The sequence below is a fragment of the Mobula birostris genome, unplaced genomic scaffold, assembly GCF_030028105.1.
Source record: "Mobula birostris isolate sMobBir1 unplaced genomic scaffold, sMobBir1.hap1 scaffold_1686, whole genome shotgun sequence".
Lineage (NCBI taxonomy): Eukaryota > Metazoa > Chordata > Chondrichthyes > Myliobatiformes > Myliobatidae > Mobula > Mobula birostris.
The window spans coordinates 60,216-81,761 of record NW_027274731.1 but is presented as its reverse complement, the minus strand read 5'-3'; the positions used below and the strand labels follow the sequence as shown (position 1 = coordinate 81,761).

General features: G+C 50.2%; 1 pseudogene; it reads left to right on the top strand.

The window, feature by feature from the left end:
- The first annotated feature begins 2,398 nt into the window (after window positions 1-2,398).
- On the top strand, window positions 2,399-3,737 carry LOC140192570 (urotensin-2 receptor-like; annotated as a pseudogene).
- Window positions 3,738-21,546: the final 17,809 nt, after the last annotated feature.

Genomic DNA, 21,546 nt, shown 5'->3' with positions numbered 1-21,546 from the left:
TCAAATGTCTCACCCTGCAGCGAAGAACACAGCGCCTTGTCAGTGTGTATAACCTCGACCCACACAGTCTGGTGTCAAGGTACAGACAGGGAGCCAGTCTATTCCGCCCCCACCCCCCCCCGTCACTGGCCCAATTCACATCTGCAGCACTGCTGTTAATACAGAGCCTCAATTATCCCCGTCTCTGTTACCCCAACAATCCCCGGGAGTGTGTGATGGGACTGTGTGGAGGGAGCTTCACTCTGTGTCTGACCCCGGGAGTGTGTGATGGGACGGTGTGGAGGGAGTTTCACTCTGTGTCTGACCCCGCGAGTGTGTGATGGGACGGTGCGGAGGAGTTTCACTCTGTGTCCGACCCCGCGAGTGTGTGATGGGACGGTGCGGAGGGAGCTTCACTCTGTGTCCGACCCCCGGGAGTGTGTGATGGGACGGTGCGGAGGGAGCTTCACTCTGTGTCCGACCCCGGGAGTGTGTGATGGGACGGTGCGGAGGGAGCTTCACCCTGTGTCCGAACCCCGGGAGTGTGTGATGGGACGGTGTGGAGGGAGCTTCACTCTGTGTCCGACCCCGCGAGTGTGTGATGGGACGGTGTGGAGGGAGATTCACTCTGTGTCCGATCCCGGGAGTGTGTGATGGGACGGTGTGGAGGGAGATTCACTCTGTGTCCGACCCCGCGAGTGTGTGATGGGACGGTGTGGAGGGAGCTTCACTCTGTGTCGACCCCCGGGAGTGTGTGATGGGACGGTGTGGAGGGAGCTTCACTCTGTGTCCGACCCCGGGAGTGTGTGATGGGACGGTGTGGAGGGAGCTACACCCTGTGTCCGACCCCGGGAGTGTGTGATGGGACGGTGTGGAGGGAGCTTCACTCTGTGTCTGACCCGGGAGTGTGTGATGGGACGGTGTGGAGGGAGATTCACTCTGTGTCTGACCCTGGGAGTGTGTGATGGGACGGTGTGGAGGGAGCTTCAATCTGTGTCTGACCCTGGGAGTGTGTGATGGGATGGTGTGGAGGGAGATTCACTCTGTGTCTGATCCCGGGAGTGTGTGATGGGACGGTGTGGAGGGAGATTCACTCTGTGTCTGATCCCGGGAGTGTGTGATGGGATGGTGTGGAGGGAGCTTCACTCTGTGTCTGACCCCGGGAGTGTGTGATGGGACGGTGTGGAGGGAGATTCACTCTGTGTCTGACCCCGTGAGTGTGTGATGGGACGGTGTGGAGGGAGATTCACTCTGTGTCTGACCCCAGTAGAGAATCCCTCCACCCCACTCTCCCTTCCCCTCCCCTTCCTCTCCCCTTTTCCTCCCCCTCTCCCCCTCTCCTCCCCTCCCCCTCCCCACCCCTCCCCTCCCCACCCCTGCCCGTGCTCCCTCAACCCCCGCCTCCCTCTCTACCTCTCCCTGCCCGCCTCCCTCTCTCTTTCACCCTCCTCCCTCGCAGCCTGTCCCCAGGTGTTTACCCGTCCTCAGTTTCCTTTGCTTGTCCCAGACGGGCCTTGGCCGTTTGCCTCGTCTCTGCAGGTCGCCAGGAATGTCTGGTCAGAGAGAGAGAGAAAGAGAGAGAGAGAGAGAGGGAGGGAGTGAAAGAGAGACACTCACCCGAGAGTATCTTCGCCCGTATAGCGAGGGAGAGAGTCGTGACCCTCTGAACAGCGAGGGAGAGAATTATGACCCTCTGAACAGCGAGAGAGAGAGTCGTAACCCTCTGAACAGTGAGGGAGAGGGTCGTAACCCCTCCTGAACAGTGAGGGAGAGAGTCGTAACCCTCTGAACAGCGAGAGAGAGAGAGTCGTAACCCTCTGAACAGCGAGAGGGAGAGAGTCGTAACCCTCTGAACAGTGAGGGAGAGGTCGTAACCCTCTGAACAGCAAGAGAGAGTCGTAACCCTCTGAACAGCAAGGGAGAGGGTCGTAATCCTCTGAACAGCAAGGGAGAGGGTCGTAATCCTCTGAACAGTGAGGGAGAGAGTCGTAACCCTCTGAACAGCGAGAGAGAGAGAGTCGTAACCCTCTGAACAGCGAGAGAGAGAGAGAGTCGTAACCCTCTGAACAGTGAGGGAGAGAGTCGTAATCCTCTGAACTGCGAGGGAGAGAGTCGTAACCCTCTGAAGAGCGAGGGATTGAGTTCTGACCCTCTGAAGAGCGAGGGAGAGAGTTCTGACCCTCTGAACAGCGAGGGAGAGAGTTCTGACCCTCTGAACAGCGAGGGAGTGAGTCGTGACTCTTGGAAAGTTGTGACTGTCCGAGGGCGAGATCCTTTGTACAGTTAATGAGGGAGATTCTCTGCAGGGTGACTGAAGGAGGGAGGTTCTTTGTCCAACGACGGACAGAGGGAGATTTTCTGCAGAGGAAGCTTCGCTCCACCCCCTCAGTGTGTGGAGAGGGGGACGTCAGGGCCAGGGATGGGCTTCACGCTGGGGCCCAACCTGAGCTGTTTCTGGTGCAGGGGTCTGTCGTCGCTGCCTGACGTGGAGGGTCTCTGGAGCACCTGGGTCCCCCCGGACACTGACGGCTCCCCGTGGGTCCAGCCAGGGAACCTGACCTCAGGACCCCTCTCCAACAGCAGTCAGATCTCCCCGGGACCAGAGGACTGGGACTGGGGGTGGGAGGAGGAGGGACGCACGAGGGGTTGGTCGCCCTCCTGGCTGACAGGGGCTCTGCTTTGGCTGGCCTGTGGGGTGGGACTGGCAGGCAACCTGTACGCCCTGGGCCTTGGCTGCCGGCGAGGCGGCCAGGGCAGTCGACTGCGTCTCCACCTCCGCAGCCTGGCCGCCTCCGATCTCCTCTACCTCTGTACGGCACCGTTCGCTGGCTACGGCGCCTGGTCGCGGGACTGGGCCTTTGGAGAGACCGGCTGCCGCCTGCTGCTGGGCCTTGACATCTGCACCATGCATGCCAGTGCCTTCACCCTGGTGCTGATGAGCGCCCAGCGATATCGGGCCATCTCGAGGCCCCTGAGGGGACCCCTCCCCTCCTCCTCCGGCTCCTCCTCGGGGCCCTACGTGGGCTCCTCCACCACTGCCGCTGCCCTGCTGGCGGCCTGGACGGCAGCCTTGGCCCTGTCCCTGCCCATGGCAACAGCAGTGCGGGTCGAGGAGGGAGACGGTGAAGGCGGAGGCCGAAGGCTCTGTGCTCCGGGCTGGAGTGAGCAGGAGAGCCGGGGTTACCTCACGCTGCTGTTCGTCACCAGCACCCTGTTGCCTGGGCTTCTGATTGCAGGCCTGTATGCAGGCCTGGCACGGGCCCTACTGCAGGGCAAGGAGGAGGTGGCGGCGACAGGCCTGGCCGGCGAAGGGGACGGGCAGGCGGCCACTGCTGCTGACTCTGGCCGTCGTGGTCAGTCACTGGCTCTGCTTCCTGCCGTTCTGGCTGTGGCAGCTGGCACCCCTCTACCTGGAGCATGCTGCCCTCCCCTTCCCCGCCCAGGGCCTGGTCAATGACCTACTCTCGGGTCTGACCTACGCCAACAGCTGCCTCGATCCCTTCCTCTACACCCTGCTCACCCGCCAACACCGCAGGGCAGAGCGGCCGCAGGCTGAGGGGGCCGGCGGGGGCGCCAAGCTCCGCCGGGGGCAGGGAAGAGGGAGAGCAGGAGGAGACGGAAGGGGCGGCGCACAAGGAGGAGATTCCGGACGAGGCGAGGAAGCAGGAGAGGGAAGAGAACAGGGAGACAATGCAGAAGGAGAGAACAGTGACAGCAGGAGGAAATGCAAGACAACTGATGGGCCGAACGTCACTGAGGTAAGGCTGGAGCTGGAGGGAGGATGGTGGGGGTGGGTTACAGGTTGGGATCTAATACAGGGGGTTCATTCACAGAATAATCGATCCCTGGGGGTGGGTTACAGGTTGGGATCTAATACAGGGGGTTCATTCACAGAATAATCGATCCCTGGGGGTGGGTTACAGGTTGGGATCTAATACAGGGGGTTCATTCACAGAATAATCGATCCCTGGGGGTGGGTTACAGGCTGGGATCTAATTCAGGACGGTTAAATATCGATCCCTGAGGCTGTGATTTAATCAATAAGACTGTAAGATACAAGAACAGAATTAGGCCATTTGGCCCATCAAGTCTGCTCAAGGCTGGTCCATTTCTCCCCCTCAGCCCCAATCTCCTGCTTTTTCATGTCCTGACAAAGCAAGAATCTATCAACCTCCACATTAAATATACTCAATGACAAGCATGAGAAAATCTGCAGCTCAAATTCAAAGTAAAATTTATTATCAACATACATACGTGTCACCACGTACAGTCAGAGTCTTTTTCTGCGGGCATACTTAGCCAATCTATAGAAGAGTAACTGTAAACTGTAAACAAACTGTGCAAATGCAGATATAAATAAATAGCAATAAATAGCGAGCATGAAATAACAAGGTAACAGAATCCTTTAATGAGTGTAGTTGTCCCCGTTTGTTCAGGAGTCTGATGGTTGAGGGGTGGTAACTGGTGGTGCGAGTCCTGAGGCTCCTGTACCGTCTACCTGATGGCAGCAGTGAGAAGAGAGCCTGGCCTGGGCGGTGGGGATCTCTGACGATGGATGCTGCTTTCCTACGGCAATGTTCCCTGTAGATGTGCTCAATGGTTGGGAGGGCTTTACCCGTGTTGTACTGGGCCAAATCCACTACCTTTTGAAGAATTTTCCACTCAAAGGCTTTGGTGTTCCCATACCAGGCTGTAGCATAGAAACATAGGAAATAGGTGCAGGAGTAGGCCATTCGGCTCTTCGAGCCTGCACTGCCATTTATTATGATCATGGCTGATCATCCAACTCAGAACCCTGCACCAGCCTTCCCTCCATACCCCCTGATCCCCGTAGCCACAAGGGCCATATCTAACTCCCTCTTAAATAAAGCCAATGAACTGGCCTCAACTGTTTCCTGTGGCAGAGAATTCCACAGATTCACCACTCTCTGTGTGAAGAAGTTTTTCCTAATCTCGGTCCTAAAAGGCTTCCCCTATATCCTCAACCTGTGACCCCTCGTTCTGGACTTCCCCAACATCGGGAACAATCTTCCTGCATCTAGCCTGTCCAATCCCTTTAGGATCTTATACGTTTCAATCAGATCCCCCCTCAATCTTCTAAATTCCAACGAGTACAAGCCCAGTTCATCCAGTCTTTCTTCATATGAAAGTCCTGCCATCCCAGGAATCAATCTGGTGAACCTTCTCTGTACTCCCTCTATGGCAAGGATGTCTTTCCTCAGATTAGGGGACCAAAACTGCACACAATACTCCAGGTGTGGTCTCACCAGGGCCTTGTACAACTGCAGTAGTACCTCCCTGCTCCTGTACTCGAATCCTCTCGCTATAAATGCCAGCATACCATTTGCCTTTTTCACTGCCTGCTGTACCTGCATGCCCACTTTCAATGACTGGTGTATAATGACACCCAGGTCTCGTTGCACCTCCCCTTTTCCTAATCGGCCACCATTCAGATAATAATCTGTTTTCCTATTTTTGCCACCAAAGTGGATAACTTCACATTTATCCACATTAAATTGCATCTGCCATGAATTTGCCCACTCACCCAACCTATCCAAGTCACCCTGCATCCTCTTAGCATCCTCCTCACAGCTAACACTGCCCCCCAGCTTCGTGTCATCCGCAAACTTGGAGATGCTGCATTTAATTCCCTCATCCAAGTCATTAATATATATTGTAAACAACTGGGGTCCCAGCTCTGAGCCTTGCAGTACGCCACTAGTCACTGCCTGCCATTCTGAAAAGGTCCCGTTTATTCCCACTCTTTGCTTCCTGTCTGCTAACCAATTCTCCACCCACACCAATACCTTACCCCCAATACCATGTGCTTTAAGTTTGCACACTAATCTCCTGTGTGGGACCTTGTCAAAAGCCTTCTGAAAATCCAAATATACCACATCCACTGGGTCTCCCCTATCCACTCTACTAGTTACATCCTCAAAAAATTCTATGAGATTCGTCAGACATGATTTTCCTTTCACAAATCCATGCTGACTTTGTCCGATGATTTCACCGCTTTCCAAATGTGCTGTTATCTCATCCTTGATAACTGACTCCAGCAGTTTCCCCACCACCGACGTTAGGCTAACCGGTCTATAATTCCCTGGTTTCTCTCTCCCTCCTTTTTTAAAAAGTGGAGTTACATTAGCCACCCTCCAATCCTCAGGAACTTGTCCAGAATCTAACGAGTTTTGAAAAATTATCACTAATGCATCCACTATTTCTTGGGCTACTTCCTTAAGCACCCTGGGATGCAGACCACCTGGCCCTGGGGATTTATCTGCCTTCAATCCCTTCAATTTACCTAACACCACTTCCCTACTAACAAGTATTTCACTCAGTTCCTCCATCTCACTGGACCCTCTGTCCCCTACTATTTCTGGAAGATTATTTATGTCCTCCTTAGTGAAGACAGAACCAAAGTAGTTATTCAATTGGTCTGCCATGTCCTTGCTCCCCATAATCAATTCACCTGTTTCTGTCCGCAGGGGACCTACATTTGTCTTTACCAGTCTTTTCCTTTTTACATATCTATAAAAGCTTTTACAGTCCGTTTTTATGTTGCCTGCCAGCATAGCGTATATGGAAGGAAGGGAAACATGCAGTAGTGTCATGGAACAGAGATTAAAGAGGAGGAGGTGCTTGCTGCCTTACAGCGAATAAAGGTAGATAAATCTCCCGGGCCTGACATGATATTTCCTCAGACCTTGAGAGAGACTAGTGCAGAAATTTCAGGGGCCTTGGCAGAAATATTTAAAAGTCCTTAGCCATGGGTGTGGTGCCGGAGGATTGGAGGGTAGCTTATGTTGTTCTGTTGCTTAAAAAAGGCTCCAAAAGTAAACCAGGTAATTACAGGCCGGTGAGCCTGACATCAGTAGTTGGTAAATTATTGGAAGGTGTTCTGAGAGATCGGATATACAAGTATTTGGACAGCCAAGGGCTGATTAAGGATAGTCAACATGGCTTTGTGCGTGGTAGATCGTGTTTAACAAATCTTGTAGAGTTTTGCGAGGAGGTTACCAAGAAAGCAGATGAAGGAAAGGCTGTGGATGTTGCCTACATGGACTTTAGTCAGGCCTTTGACAAGGTCCCACATGGGAGGTTAGTTCAGAAGGTTCAGATACTAGGTATCCATGGAGAGGTTGTAAACTGGATTCGAAATTAACTGTGTTGTTTGTTGTCTATATCAATGATCTGGATGATAATGTAGTAAATTGGATCAGCAAGTTTGCTGATGACACTAAGATTGGACGCGTTGTGGACAGCAAGGAAGGCTTTCAAAGCTTGCAGAGAGATCTGGACCAACTGGAAAAATGGGCCAGAAAATGGAGTTGGGATGTTATAGTGAGGTTGTATAAGACATTGGTGAGGCCAAATTTGGAGTATTGTGTGCAGTTCTGGGCACCTATCTATAGGAAGGATATCAGTAAGATTGAAAGAGTGCAGAGAAGATTTACCAGAATGTTGCTGGGTCTTCAGGAGTTGAGTTACGGGGAAAGATTGAAAAGGTTAGGACTTTTTTCCTTGGAGTGTAGAAGAATGAGGGGGGATTTGATCGAGGTTTACAAAATTATGAAGGGTATAGACAGTGTAAATACGAGTTGGCTCTTTCCACTTAGATTAGGAGAGATAAATACGAGAGGACATGGCTTTAGGGTGAAAGGGGAAAGGTTTAGGGGGAACATTAGGGGGAACTTCTTCACTCAAGAGAGTGGTGGGAGTGTGGAACGAGCTGCTATCTGACATGATAAATGCGTGCTCACTCTTAAGTTTTAAGAATAAATTGGATAGATACATGGATGGGAGAGGTCTGGAGGGTTATGGACTGGGTGCAGGTCAATGGGACTAGTGGAATAAAGTTTTGGCACAGACTAGAAGGGCCAAGTGGCCTGTTTTCTGTGCTGTAGTGTTCTATGCAGCCAGTCAGCACACTTTCCACCACACATCTATAGAAGTTTGCCAAGGTTTTTGATGACGTACTGAATCTCCGCAGACTCCTGAGGAAGAAGAGTCAGTGTTGTGTTCCCTTCTCAATTCTACTTGTATGATGGGTCCAGGACAGGTCTTGTGAGATAGTGATGCACAGGAATTTAATATTACCCACCCTCTCTACCTCTGATCCTCTGTTGATTACTGGCTCATGGACCTCTGGAGTCTACAATCAGTTCCTTGGTCTTGCTGACATTGAGTAAGAGTTTGTTGTTATGACACCACTCAGACAAGTTTTCAATCTCCCTCCTGTATGCCAATTCATCACCCCCTTTGATACGGCCCACAACAGTGGTGTCGTCAGCAAACTTGTATCTGGTGTTGGGGCTGTACCTAACCACACAGTCACAGGTGTAAAGCGAGTTGACCAGGGGCTAAGTACACATTCCCGTGGTGCTCCTGTGCTGATGGAGATTGTGGAGGAGATGCTTTTGCCAATCCGAGCTGACTGGGGTCTATGAATGAGGAAATCCAGGATCCAATTGCACAAGGGGGTATTGAGATCCCCTTGTTTTCTGGAGTTTATTGATGAGTTTTGAGGGCTGGAAATCCAAGCAACACACACAAAAGGCTGGAGGAACTCAGAGGCCAGGCCAGGCAGCATCTGAGGGAACGAGTACTGTACAGCCGACGTCTCGGGCCGAAACCCTTCATCAGGACTGGAAAGAGGGTGAGGGGAGGGGAGGAAGAAACAGAAGGTGATAGGTGAAAGGGAGGGCGGGGTGAAGTAAAGCACGGGGAGGTTGATTGGTGTAAAAGGTACAAAGCTGGAGAAGGGGGATTCTGATAGGAGAGGATTGGAGTCATGGAAAAAAGGAAAGAGGGAGTTGATCAGGTAAAGAGACAAGGTGAGAGAGGGAAAGGGGGATGAAGAATGGTGAAGGGGGGGGCATTACCAGAAGTTAGAGAAGTCAATGTTCATGCCATCAGGTTGGAGGCTACCCAGATGGAATATAAGGTGTTGCTCCTCCAACCTGAGTGTGGCCTCATCACGACAGTAGAGGAGGCCGTGGACTGACACGTCAGAATAGGAATGGGAAGTGGAATTAAAATGGGTGGCGACAGGGACATCCCATTTTTTTTCTGACAGACGGAGCGTAGGTGCTGGGCGAAGCGGTCTCCCAATCTACTTGGGGTCTCACCAATATATAAGAGGCCGCACTGGGAGCACTGGATACAGTAGATGACCCCAACAGACTCGCAGGTGAAGAGTCGCCTCATCTGGAAGGGCTGTTTGGGGCCCCGAATGGTAGTGAGGGAGGAGGTGTAGGGGCAGGTGTGGCACTTGTTCTGCTTGTACCAGGAGGGAGATCAGTGGGGAGGGATGAATGACTTCCACCTCCATAGCCGCAGATTCATCACCCTCTGGGTAAAGAATTTCCTCATCTCCATTCTAAATGGACGTCCCTCTTTTCTGTGACTGTGATCTTAGACTCCCCTATCATTAGAAATGTCCTCTCCACATCCACTCTATAGAGGCCTTTCAACATTAGATAGGTTTCAATGAGATCCCCCATAATTCTTCTTCTGGGTTAAGGCCCAAAGCTCCTCGTATGACGAGCCTTTCAATCCTGGATTCATTTTTTGTAAATCTCCTTTGAACTCTCTTCAATGTCAACACATCCTTTCTTAGATAAGGGACCCTAAACTGCTCACAATACTCTGAGAGGGCTTTATAAAGCCTCAACGTTACATTCTTGATTTTATATTCTAGTCCTCTTGAAATGGACATTGCATTTGGCTTCCTCACCAGACTCAACCTGCAAATGAACTTTTAGAGAGTCCTGCACGAGGACTCCCAAGTCCCTTTGCATGTCACATTATTGAATTTTCTCTCCATTTAGAAAATAGTCAACACTTTTATTTCCTGACACTGGTTTCCATCTACCACTTCTTTACCCATTCTCCTGATCTGTAGCCTCTCTGCTTCCTCAGCACCACCTGCCCCTCCACCTATCTTCCCATCATCCGCAAACTTAGCCACAAAGCTATCAATTCCATCATCCAAATCATTGACGTACAATGTAAAAAGAAACAGTCCCATCACAGACCCCTGTGGAACGCCACTAGTCACGGGCAGCCAGTCAGAAAAAGCTCCCTTTATTCCCACTCTTTGCCTCCCGCCAATCAGCCAGTGCTTTATCCATGCTAGTATCTTTCCTGTAATACTGTGGGTTCTTAACTTGTTGAGCAGCCTCATGTGTGGCACCTTGTCAAAGGCCTTCTGAAAATCCAAGTACACAACATCAACCGATTCTCCTTTGTCTGTCCTGTTTGTTATTCAAAGAATTCCAACGGATTTGGCAGGAAACATTTTCCCTTGAAACCATGCTGACTACGGCCAATTTTATCATGTGCCTCCAAGTACCCTGAGACCTCATCCTTAATAATCGACGCCAACGCCTTTCAAACCACTGAGGTCAGATTAACCAGCCTATAATTTCCTTTCTTCTGCCTCTCTCCTTTCTTAAAGTGTGGACTGGTATTTTCAATTTTCCAGTCCTCTGTGACCATGCCAGAAACAATTGGTTCTTGGAAGATTATTACAAATGTCTCTACTTCAGCCACTTCTTTCAGACCCAGGGGAGTACACCACCTGCTCCAGGTGACTTATCCACCCTCGGACCTTCCAGTTTCTCAACCATCTTCTCCCAACTCCACTCACTTCTGCCCCCGGCACCCTTGAACTTCCGGCATACCTTTAGAGTCTTCCCCAATGAGGACGGATGCAAAATATTTGTTCAGTTCATCCGCCGTTTCCTTGTCCCCTATTACTACCCCTCCAAGCAACACGCACAAAGTGCTGGAGCAACTCCACTGGCCAGGCAGCATCTATGGAACAAAGTACAGTTGACGATTCGGGCCGAGACCCTTCGTCAGGACTGCCTGGCCTGCTGAGTTCCTCCAGCATTTTGTGCTTGTTGCTTGGGTTTCCAGCATCTGCAGATTTTCTCTTGTTTGTGCTTGGATTACTACTTCTCCAGCATGGCTTTCCAGCGGACCAATACCCACTCTTGCCTCATGTATCACTTCATGTATCTGAAGAAACTTGGTATCCTCTTTAATATTATTGGCTAGCTTACTTTTATAACCATATAACAATTACAGCACAGAAACAGGCCATCTCGGCCCTTCTAGTCCGTGCCGAACACTTACTATCACCTAGTCCCACCGACCTGCACTCAGCCCATAACCCTCCATTCCTTTCCTGTCCATATAGCTATCCAATTTAACTTCAAATGACAACATCGAACCTGCCTCAACCACTTCTGCTGGAAGCTCGTTCCACACAGCTACCACTCTCTGAGTAAAGAAGTTCCCCCCCATGTTACCCCTAAACTTTTGTCCTTTAACTCTCAACTCATGTCCTCTTGTTTGAATCTCCCCCACTCTCAATGGAAAAAGCCTATCCACGTCAATTCTATCAATCCCTCTCATAATTTTAAACACCTCTATCAAGTCCCCCCTCAACCTTCTACGTTCCAAAGAATAAAGACCCAACTTGTTCAACCTTTCTCTGTAACTTAGGTGATGAAACCCAGGTAACATTCTAGTAAATCTTCTCTGTACTCTCTCTATTTTGTTGACATCTTTCCTATAATTTAGTGACCAGAACTGTACACAATACTATATTTGCATATTATCTTTTCTTGTTTAATGACTTTTTAGTTGATTTTTAAAAGCTTCTCAATCCACTGACTTCCCAGGAATTTTCGCTCAATTATCTGCCCTCTCTTCAGCTTTGACTTCCCTTGTCAGCCAGCTACGTCTTTGCCTTTGGAATACTTCTTCTGTTGTGGAACGTATCTTTCCTGCACCTTCTGAATTGCTCCCAGAAACTCCAGCCATTGCTGCTCTGTTGTTGTCCCTGCTAGTGTTCCCTTCCAATAAGTTTTGGCCAGCTCCTCTCTCATGCCTCTGAAATTCCCCTTATTCCATTGTAATACTGATACATAAAAACATAAGGCCCGTCGAGCCTGTTCCGCCATTCAATAAGATCATGGCTGATCTGACCAAAGACTCACCTCCACCTACCTGCCTTTTCCCCATAACCCTTAATTCCCCTACTATGCAAAAATCTGACTTTAGCATCTCCTCAAATTTCAGAGTGAATTTGATCATATCATGACCGGTGGCCCCTAAGGGTTCCTTTACCTTAAGCTTTCTAATCAGTTATGGTTCTGGTCACCGGAAAAGATGTGGAAACTATAGAAAGGGTGCAGAGGAGATGTTGCCTCGATTGGAGGGCGTGCCTTATGAGAATAGGGTGAGTGAACTTGGCCTTTTCTCCATGGAGTAATGGAGGATGAAAGGTGTGTAAGGTGTTGAGAGGCGTTGATCCAAGGGCTGAAATGGCTAACATGAGGAGGCCTAGTTTTAAGGTGCTTGGATCTAGGTACCAAGAGGTAAGTTTTTACACAGAGAGTGGTGGGTGTGTGGAATACACTGCCGTCGGCGGTGTTGGAAGTGGATACAATAGGGTCTTTTAAGAGACTCTTGGAAAGGGACTTGGAGCTTAGAAAAATAGAGGGCTATGTGTTAGAGAAATTCTAGGCGGTTTCTAGAGTAGGTTACATGGCTGGCGCAACATTGTGGGCCGAAAGGCCTGTAATGTGCTGTAGGCTCTACGTTCCATGCTCAGTTACAGCTCACTGCACAACAGCCAATGCAGAATAGCCGAGCCCGAGCGGGTTCAACCATGATCAGCCATGTTGTAGCCATTCTACAAATTCCCTCCCTTCGGACCCAGAACGAATCTGATTTTCCCAATCCACCTGCATGTTGAATTTTACCGTAACATTGCTCATTTGAACTTCTTTTTCTGTCCCCTATTGGAATTAATAAATCACATTTTAACTACTGTTCAGAGGCCTGTCAGAGTGTTTTTGCTCTTGCAGCTTCTTAACTCTACCCACAATGACTCTGCATCTTCCGACCCTACGTCACCTCTTTCTAAAGATTTGATTTCATTTTTTACCAACAGAGCCACCCCACCCCCTCTGCTACCTGTCTGTCCTTTCGATAAAAATGTATGCTTGGATGTTAGGATCCTAGCTATAATATTCAAATCCAGGGAGTTCCAGGGATTACGTATATATAGAATAGCAGATCCCTGTGAGTGGGTTACAGGCTGGGATCTAACCCAGGGGTTCAGGGGGTTTATACAGAATAATAGATCCCTGTGAGTGGGTTACAGGCTGGGATCTAATCCAGGGATTCAGGGGGTTTAGACAGAATAATAGATCCCTGGCAATGGGTTACAGGCTGGGATCTAATCCAGAATTTTGGTGCATTTTATACAGAATAATAGCTCCCCGGCAAGGGGTTACAGGCTGAGATCAAATCTAGAGTTTAACGGGTATAGAAATAGATGAACAGATCCGCAGAACTTCATTACAGGCTGGGATCTAATCCAGTTATTCAGTAGTTCTATATACACAAGAACAGATCCCTGGGAGTGGGTTAAAAGCTGGATTTTAATCCTTCGGTGCATTGCGTTTATATAGATAATTGTAGGTCCCCAGGAGTGGATTACAGGCTGGGATCTAATCAGGAGTATCATGGTTTTTATATATATATATATAAATAACAGATCCTCAGGAGTGGGTTACAGGCTGAGATCTAATCCAGGGGTTCAAGGTGTTTAAATGTTGAAGAATAGCTCCCTGTTTGTGGGTGACAGACTGGGAGCAAATCCAGGCATTCAGGGCATTTATACAGTATATTGACTAACAGATTCCTGGGAGCGGGTAACAAGCTGGGACCGAATCCAGGGACTGGGGAAGGGGTTATATTTAGGATTGTGTATCTCTGGCATAGATTTACTGGTTTAGATCCCATCTGCTTCTATCTAGGTTTTGAATCACTCCAAATCCGAAAACGGCATTCCCAGTGGATAGGTTCTCCCAAAACTGAGGAATGACGGAACAACTCCGGATAGTGCTGCTGATCTTGACTGCCTCCTCCTGCCTCCCAGCTCAGTGGCGACAGTGACTCTCTGTAAATGGACAGACAGAGATATTGATCCATTCATTGGCATAGTCGGATCCGGCTTTGGCTCAGTCACGAAACAGCGAATCATTACCTTGCAGTGTCTGACTTACTGATGTGGGGAAAAGGTGAAGAACAGTGCAGGTCAACAAATCCACATGTTACACACTCCCGGGATCAGACACAGAGTGAATCTCCCTCCACACCGTCCCATCACACACTCCCTGGATCAGACACAGAGTGAAGCTCCCTCCACACCGTCCCATCACACACTCCCTGGATCAGACACAGAGTGAAACTCCCTCCACACCGTCCCATCACACACTCCCGGGGTCAGACACAGAGTGAATCTCCCTCCACACCGTCCCATCACACACCCCCGGGGTCAGACACAGAGTGAATCTCCCTCCGCACCATCCCATCACACACTCCCGGGGTCAGACACAGTGAAGCTCCCTCCACACCGTCCCATCACACACTCCTGGGGTCAGACACAGAGTGAAGCTTCCTCCACACCGTCCCATCACACACTCCTGGGGACAGACACAGAGTGAATCTCCCTCCACACCGTCCCATCACACACTCCCGGGGTCAGACACAGAATGAAACTCCCTGCACACCGTCCCATCACACACTCCCGGGGTCAGACACAGAGTGAATCTCCCTGCACACCGTCCCATCACACACTCCCGGGGTCAGACACAGAGTGAATCTCCCTCCACACCGTCCCATCACACACTCCCGGGGTCAGACACAGAGTGAATCTCCCTCCACACCGTCCCATCACACACTCCCGGGGTCAGACACAGAGTGAAGCTCCCTCCACACCGTCCCATCATACACTCCCGGGGTCAGACACAGAGTGAAGCTCCCTCCACACCGTCCCATCACACACTCCCGGGGTCAGACACAGAGTGAATCTCCCTGCACACCGTCCCATCACACACTCCCGGGGTCAGACACAGAGTGAATCTCCCTCCACACCATCCCATCACACACTCCCGGGGTCAGACACAGAGTGAATCTCCCTCCACACCGTCCCATCACACACTCCCGGGGTCAGACACAGAGTGAATCTCCCTCCACACCGTCCCATCACACACTCCCGGGGTCAGACACAGAGTGAATCTCCCTCCACACCGTCCCATCACACACTCCCGGGGTCAGACACAGAGTGAAGCTCCCTCCACACCGTCCCATCACACACTCCCGGGGTCAGACACAGAGTGAATCTCCCTCCACACCGTCCCATCACACACTCCCGGGGTCAGACACAGAGTGAATCTCCCTCCACACCGTCCCATCACACACTCCCGGGGTCAGACACAGAGTGAATCTCCCTCCATACCATCCCATCACACACTCCCGGGGTCAGACACAGAGTGAATCTCCCTCCATACCATCCCATCACACACTCCCGGGGTCAGACACAGAGTGAATCTCCCTCCACACCGTCCCATCACACACTCCCGGGGTCAGACGCAGAGTGAATCTCCCTCCACACGTCCCATCACACACTCCCGGGGTCAGACACAGAGTGAAGCTCCCTCCACACCGTCCCATCATACACTCCCGGGGTCAGACACAGAGTGAAGCTCCCTCCACACCGTCCCATCACACACTCCCGGGGTCAGACACAGAGTGAATCTCCCTGCACACCGTCCCATCACACACTCCCGGGGTCAGACACAGAGTGAATCTCCCTCCACACCATCCCATCACACACTCCCGGGGTCAGACACAGAGTGAATCTCCCTCCACACCGTCCCATCACACACTCCCGGGGTCAGACACAGAGTGAATCTCCCTCCACACCGTCCCATCACACACTCCCGGGGTCAGACACAGAGTGAATCTCCCTCCACACCGTCCCATCACACACTCCTGGGGTCAGACACAGAGTGAAGCTCCCTCCACACCGTCCCATCACACACTCCCGGGGTCAGACACAGAGTGAATCTCCCTCCACACCGTCCCATCACACACTCCCGGGGTCAGACACAGAGTGAAGCTCCCTCCACACTGTCCCATCACACACTCCCGGGGTCAGACACAGAGTGAATCTCCCTCCACACCGTCCCATCACACACTCCCGGGGTCAGACACTCCTCCCTCCACACCGTCCCATCACACACTCCCGGGGTCAGACACAGAGTGAATCTCCCTCCACACCGTCCCATCACACACTCCCGGGGTCAGACACAGAGTGAATCTCCCTCCACACCGTCCCATCACACACTCCCGGGGTCAGACACAGAGTGAATCTCCCTCCATACCATCCCATCACACACTCCCGGGGTCAGACACAGAGTGAATCTCCCTCCACACCGTCCCATCACACACTCCCGGGGTCAGACGCAGAGTGAATCTCCCTCCACACGTCCCATCACACACTAGCGGGGTTGGAAACATAGAAAACCTACAGCACAATACAGGCCCTTCGGCCCACAAAGCTGTGCCAAACATGTCCCTACCATAAAAATTACTAGGCTTACCCATAGCCCTCTATTTTTCTAAGCTCCATGTACCTATCTAAAAGTCTCTTAAAAGACGCTATCGTTTCCACCTCCTCCATCATCACTGGCAGCCCATTCCACGCACTCACCACTCTGTGCATAGAAAACTTACCCCTGACGTCTCCTCTGTACCTACTCCCCAGCACCTTAAATCTGTGCTCTCTTGTGTTAGCCATTTCTGCCCTGGGAAAAAGCCTCTGACTATCCACACGATCAATGCCTCTCATCATATTATACACCTCTATCAGGTCACCTCTCATCCTCTGTCGCTCCAAGGAGAAAAGGCTGAATTCACTCAACCTATTCTCATAAGGCATGCTGCCCAATCCAGGCAACATCCTTGTAAATCTCCTCTGCACCCTTTCTACGGCTTCCACATCCTTCCTGTAGTGAGGCGACCAGAACTGAGCACAGTACTCCAAGTGGGGTCTGACCAGGGTCCTATATAGCTGCAACAATACCTCTCGGCTCCAAAATTCAATACCATGATTGATGAAGGCCAGTACACCGTATGCCTTCTTAACCACAGAGTCAACCTGCACAGCTGCTTTGAGTGTCCTATGGACTCGGACCCCAAGATCCCTCTGACCCTCCACACTGCCAAGAGTCTTACCATTAATACTATATTCTGCCATCATATTTGACCTTCCAAATTGAACCACCTCACACTTATCTGGGTTGAACTCCATCTGCCACTTCACAGCCCAGTTTTGCATCCTATCAATCTCCCGCTGTAACCTCTGACAGTCCTCCACACTATTCACAAAACCCCCAACCTTTATGTCATCAGCAAATTTACTAACCCATCCCTCCACCTCCTCATCCAGGTCATTTATTAAAATCACGAACAGTAAGGGTCCCAGAACAGATCCCTGAGGCACACCACTGGTCACCGACCTCCATGCAGAATATGACCCGTCTACAACCACTCTTTGCCTTCTGTGGCAAGCCAGTTCTAGATCCACAAAGCAATGTCCCCTTGGATACCATGCCTCCTTACTTTCTCAATAAGCCTTGCATGGGGTACCTTATCAAATGCCTTGCTGAAACCCCATATACACTACATCTACTGCTCTACCTTCATCAGTGTGTTCGGTCACATCCTCAAAAAATTCAATCAGGCACGTAAGGCATGAACTGCCCTTGACAAAGCCATGCTGACTTCCTAATCATATTATATCTCTCCAAATGTTCATAAATTCTGCCTCTCAGGATCTTCTCCAACAACTTACCAACCACTGAAGTAAGACTCACTGGTCTATAATTTCCTGGGCTATCTCTACTCCCTTTCTTGAATAAAGGAACAACATTCACAACCTTCCAATCCTCCAGAACCTCTCCCGTCCCCATTGATGATTCAAAGATCATCGCCAGAGGCTCAGCAATCTCCTCCCTCACTCCCACAGTGGCCTGGGGTACAGCTCATCTGGTCCCGGCGACTTATCAAACTTGTTAGACAGAGAATGAAGCTCCCTCCACACCATCCCATCACACACTCCCGGGGTCAGACACAGAGTGAATCTCCCTCCACACCGTCCCATCACACACTCCCGGGGTCAGACACGGAGTGAATCTCCCTCCACACCGTCCCATCACACACCCCTGGGGTCAGACACAGAGTGAATCTCCCTCCACACCGTCCCATCACACACTCACGGGGTCAGACACAGGGTGAATCTCCCTCCACACTGCCTCATCACACACTCCCAGGGTCAGACACAGAGTGAAACTCTCTCCACACTGTCCCATCACACACTCCCGGGGTCAGACACAGTGTGAATCTCCCTCCACACTGCCTCATCACACACTCCTGGGGTCAGACACAGAGTGAATCTCCCTCCACACTGTTTCATCACACACTCCCAGGGTCAGACACAGAGTGAATCTCCCTCCACACCGTCCCGTCACCCACTCTCGGGGTCAGACACAGAGTGAAGCTCCCTCCACACCGTCCCGTCACACACTCCCGGGGTCAGACACAGAGTGAAACTCACTCCACACCTTCCATTTGTTTAAATACAGGAGGAATCTGGAAACAAACTTGTATAATCTGTTCTGTGACTGTATAATCTGTAGATATGTCTGAAGTGTTACTGAAGTGTCAAAGTGTGAAGCACTCTGTTGTGTGTCTGTCTGTCGTTCTGTGAGTGGATACAAGGCAGTGCTTGCCCTCCCCTGTGCTGAAGCGACCCGTTTGTTGCATCTGTTCTGGTTTGATCCCTCGGCCAGTCCTCGGTTGTTTGGACCTGCTACTTCTGAACCTCTCCACTCCGAAATCCTGTCCGATTGGCTTTTCTAGGTTGTTCATGTCGGAGCCTCAAGCAGCTGGATGCACAGATGGACCACACACACTCTGGGGGGGAAGCAGCCCTCGAGACCCCTTTCACCTTCGTTCTCCCTGGCGGTGATGGACAGGGAGCAGGAGGTGACAGAGATGTAGGAGGTGGAGGGGATGCAGAAGAAGTTGGAGGTGGAGAGGGAGGGGGAGGGTGTGATGATGGAATGCAAGAAGTGTTGGAGATATACGAGGATGTCATGATGGAAAGGGGGAAGGTGACGATGGAGAGGGGGGTGAGGTGATGGAGAGGGAGTAGCTGGTAATAGGGAGCGAGGAGGAGGTGATGATGGAGAGCGAGGAGGAAATGATATAAAGGGAGAAGGAGGAGCTGTAGAGGGAGCAGATGATGGAGTGGAAGGAGATGATGGAGTGGGAGGAGATGATGGATGGGAGGAGATAGATGTGAGGAGATGATGGAGTGGGAGGAGATGATGGAGTGGGAGGAGATGATGAAGTGGGAGGAGATGATGGAGTGGGAGGAGATGGATGTGAGGAGATGATGGAGTGGGAGGAAATGATGGAGTGGGAGGAGATGATGGATGGGAGGAGATGGATGTGAGGAGATGATGGAGTGGGAGGAGATGATGGATGGGAGGAGATGGATGTGAGGAGATGATGGAGTGGGAGGAGATGATGGAATGGGAGGAGATGGAGTGGGAGGAGATGATGGATGGGAGGAGATGGATGTGAGGAGATGATGGAGTGGGAGGAGATGATGGAGTGGGAGGAGATGATGGATGGGAGGAGATGGATGTGAGGAGATGATGGAGTGGGAGGAGATGATGGATGGGAGGAGATGGATGTGAGGAGATGATGGAGTGGGAGGAGATGATGGAGTGGGAGGAGATGATGGAGTGGGAGGAGATAATGGATGGGAGGAGATGGATGTGAGGAGATGATGGAGTGAGAGGAGATGGATGTGAGGAGATGATGGATGTGAGGAGATGATGGAGTGGGTGGAGATGATGGATGTGAGGAGATGATGGAATGGGAGGAGATGTTGGAGAGGGAGGAGATGAAGATGGATAGGGAGGAGATGATGGAATGGGAGGAGATGATGGTGGATAGGGAGAAGATGATTATGGATTGGTAGGAGATGATGGAGTGGGAGCAGATGATGATGGATAGGGAGGAGACGATGGAGTGGGAGGAGATGATGGACAGGGAGTAGATGATGGAGTGGGAGGAGATGATGGTGGATAGGGAGGAGATGATTATGGCTTTGTAGGAGATGGAGTGGGAGGAAATGATGGATAGGGAGGAGATGATGAAGTGGGTGGAGATGATGGTGAGGGAGGAGACGATGATAGAGTGAGAGGAGATGATGGAGATGGAAGTGGAGGTGATGGAGAGGGAGGTGGTGATGATGGAGTGGGAGCAGATGATGGAGTGGGAGGAGATGGTGATGGATAGTGTGGAGATGATGATGGAGTGCAAGGATCTCCTGGTAGCCACCCACTTCAACTCTGCTTCCCATTCCCATTCAGATATGTTCATACATGGCGTCCTCTACTGCCATGATGAGGCTAAACTCAGGTTGGAGGAGCAACACCTCATATACCGTCTCGGTAGTCTCCAGCTTCTTGGTATGAACATAGAATTCTCCAACTTCCGGTACTTCCCTCCCCCTCCCTTCCTTTATCCCTATTTCACTCTACCCCCTCCCCCAGCTCCCTCATGGTTCCGCCTCCTTCTTCTACTACCCATTGTTTTCAGGGCTATGACGTCAATGCTTCCCCTCCCCCACCCCTTTGTCTTTCAAATTACTGGTCTTTCAACTGAAGCTACAAGCATTCTTCAAATCCTTCCCCGTCTTTCATTCTTCAGTCCTGACGAACGGTTCCGGCCCGAAACGTCGACTCATCGTTTCTAACTGATGCTGCCTGACCTGCTGAGTTCATCCAGCGTACTGAAAGTGTTGCTTTGCTTACATCATCTGCAGATTATTTTGTGTTTATTAACATAAATAGAGACAGAATCATTTAAAGGAAACAATTCACTTTTACTAAAATTTATTTTATATCCTGAAAAACCTCCAAATTCATTTAGCAAGGCAGGAATAGATTTGGCAGGGTAGGATATATAAACCAATAAATCATCAGCGTAAAGAGAGATCTTATGCATGGTCTCATTCTCGAAAATCCCATGGATATTTTTAGCCTCACGAAGAGCAATAGTAAGGGGTTCTAATATTAAATTAAACAACAAAGGACTTAATGGACAACCTTGCCTTGTTCCCTGTGAAAGCTGAAAAAAAGGAGACCTACAATTGTTAGTGACAACAGTAGAAATAGGGGCTTTATATATCATTTTAATCCAATTATTAAAATTAGCACCAAAGCCAAATTTCTCTAAACATTGAATAAATATTTCCATTTGACTCAATCAAACGCTTTTTCAGCATCCAAAGATACAACACATTGTAGAGTTTTAGAAGAGGATGAATATATAATGTTAAATAGTCTCTGAACATTTGAAAAAGAATAGTGACCCTTTATAAAGCCTGTTTGATCTTTAAAGATAATTTTATCCAAAATATTCTCCAACCGATTGGCCATTATCTTTGACAGAATCATAACATCGACATTCAGTAATGAAATAGGTCTACATGAAGCACAGTCAGTAGGATCTTTATCTTTTTTTTAAGAATTAAAGAAATAGAAGCCTCATAAAATGTAGAGGGTAAGTCACCTTTCACAAAAGAATCCTTAAACATTTCCAACATATACGGAG